The sequence below is a fragment of the Ailuropoda melanoleuca genome, chromosome 5, assembly GCF_002007445.2.
Source record: "Ailuropoda melanoleuca isolate Jingjing chromosome 5, ASM200744v2, whole genome shotgun sequence".
Classification (NCBI taxonomy): Eukaryota; Metazoa; Chordata; class Mammalia; order Carnivora; family Ursidae; genus Ailuropoda; species Ailuropoda melanoleuca.
In genome coordinates, this window is record NC_048222.1 from 27,936,246 (window position 1) to 27,938,932 (window position 2,687).

At 44.8% G+C, this 2,687-nt stretch overlaps 1 non-coding gene across 1 annotated transcript; it reads right to left on the bottom strand.

The window, feature by feature from the left end:
* Window positions 1-1,352: 1,352 nt before the first annotated feature.
* LOC105241603 lies at window positions 1,353-2,680 on the bottom strand. Its single transcript, XR_004625441.1, has 2 exons — window positions 2,300-2,680; window positions 1,353-1,710 (listed from the first exon to the last, which is right to left on the bottom strand). It is a non-coding gene; the product is annotated as an uncharacterized LOC105241603 (transcript).
* Window positions 2,681-2,687: the final 7 nt, after the last annotated feature.

Genomic DNA, 2,687 nt, shown 5'->3' on the forward strand with positions numbered 1-2,687 from the left:
CACCCGTATGTTGATTGCAGCATTATTCATGATAGTCAAGATATGGAAGCAGCCCAAGTGTCCATTGATAGACGAATGGGTAAAGATGTGGCATATATATACCATGCAATATTACCCTACCATAAGAGTATTAGATCCTACCATCTGCAACAACATGGATGGATCTAGAGGGTATTACGCTAAGTGAAAGTCAAAGACAGAAAAATACCATGATTTCACTTATAGTGGAATCTAAAAAGCAAAACAAACAAAAAAGCCCAGAAACACTCATAGATACAGAGAACAAACTAGTAGTTGCCACAAAGGAGATGGATGGGAAGATAGGCAAAATAGGTGAAGAGGATTAAGAGGTACAAACTTCCAGTTATAAAAGAAAGAAGTCATGGAAAGAAAAAGTCAATATAGACAATAATATAATAATGTTGTATGGTGATAGATGGTGACTATACCGATCGTGGTAGCATTGAGTAATGTATGGAATTGTAAAATCACCGTGTTGTACACCAGATACTAACATAACATTGTATGTCAACTGTACTACAATAATAAAGAAATAAAATATAATAAAAAAGATGCAAAGAGACACACTGAAAGAAAGATAAGGGACAAGGAAAGACACACAGAAAGGTGCACACATAGAGATACAACAGAAAGACAAAAGAGAAATGAAGATCTCATTGAATGTTTAAATCTAGTTACTTCTTTTTTTCTGAATATTTATTTATGTATTTGAGAGAGAGAGAGCGGGGTGGGGGGTGCAGAAGAAGAGAGAATCTCCAGCAGACTCCCCAGTGAACACGGGGTCCCATGCAGGGCTGTGTCTCATGACACTGAGAATCAAGAGTCTGATGCTTAACCAACTGAGCCACCCAGGCGTCCCTGGATCTAGTAACTTCTGAAATCAACTTGAGCCCAGACTTTCTCCTAACATGAACACAGTAAACTTGAGTTGGGTTTCTATCATGTGAACTAAAAATAGTACTTTTATTGCTGGTTATGCATTTTCAAAAATAAAAATGGACCTTGATCAACGTGACTTGCTGAAACATATTTGAAACATCACCGTGGTTCTCTGTGGACCCAGGGGCCACTGTATCTGTACCTGGATAATTCCACTATCAGCTTACACACACAATACTCACCAAACCTAGAGAGAGGCCGGCACACCCTTAAGCCATTGCACTGAACAATGCTAAATACCCATGAAGGATGTGACTTTTGAATTGATTTTCTATCTCCTCTGCCTGCTCGTCACCTGGCACCCCAGATGCCTCTAGTCTCCCTTCGAGGAGCAGTATGTCCTTTCATTCTGCACTGGCTTCCTGCCTCCACCCAGTTAAGAAGACTAAGGGTACAGAGAACTCATAATCATGTTTAATTATGGTAAAATCTCTACATTCAGCTAAATGGCTTCAATGAGCTCCTCTTGCACAATCGGAGGAGGAAGAATGGAGACAGAAAAGCCCTTGGGGCCGGAGTAGATGCTGCTGGCAGGGAGCGCACAGGCAGAGACTCCCAGGCCAGCAACATCACAGCCACATCCTCGGGGCCGGGGTCACAGGAGGTGACCGGGCAACTGCACCAGAGGCACTGTAGGACTCTGATCTATGTGGGGGACAGGCGGTCAGGCAGCTGGGAATTCTGGACAAGGAGAGGCAGGCATTACAGGAGATGGAATCCCAGGTATCCTCAGGCGTCAGCGCAGGAGCCCTGTAGATAAGAGGGTGATCAGCACAGGGGACCCTGAGGGACACGCCCTCTTCCCTCCTCTCAGGGCCACTGCAACATCAGAGAAAGCTGAGGTCCAGGGCATATTGTCATCACCTCCCCCAGTATTTCTGTAAAGGTGAAATCAATTCAAGAGAACTCCAGCTGCACACAGATGTGTGGGAGGCAATGGAGCAGCTGTGATCCCTTCCGGAAATACAAAGATTTCAATCATTTTAGTAAATGTAATAAGTCACCTTCTTTCAACTAGTAGCCTTTCAGTCACTTATAAATTCACACAGACAGGAGCCACCAATACATAACACAACGTGGGCATCATCCTGGTGTCAAACACCCAAGATCTGGCTGTGGATCCAAGTTTCAAAGAAAGACACCACCACTGTTATGGCTTGGTGCTGGAGAACAACTCTGGATCTGCTACAGAAACTGGGCAAACGTCTCCCCTAACTCTTGTCCTCTGTAGCAGGGACGAGGCCGTAAACTGAGACCATTGTGCCCAGAGCACTCATCTCATGATCTTCCCTCTCTCACCTGCGCCCAAACCCCCACTGAATCAGAGCAGAAATAGTACCTGCTGGGGGAGACCCACGAGGTCCTACAAAAGGAAGTGAAAGAGAAAAAGGTCTCATTACACAAACAGCCAGTCTCTCACTCACTCCAAAGGGAGGTGAGATAAGCAACTTAATTGGAATTTTACTTTCTCCCTACTCATCAACCAAGAGCGTAACTGCCCTAAGCTAAAATCCCCCAAAATGAATGACACGGTCCCTAGAAGGAAGGGAAGCAGATGCTCTGACCCTCTGAAATCCTTCAGAAAGGAGCCAGTGAGACAGTGATGAACTGTAGGAAAGCCCTAAACATACCCCACCTGTTACCTCTGTGGTAAGACTCCTTTTCAACCAGTAACACCAGATTCCAAAGCCTCCCCCTAGGTTGTTCCATGTCCTCCCACCACCAGT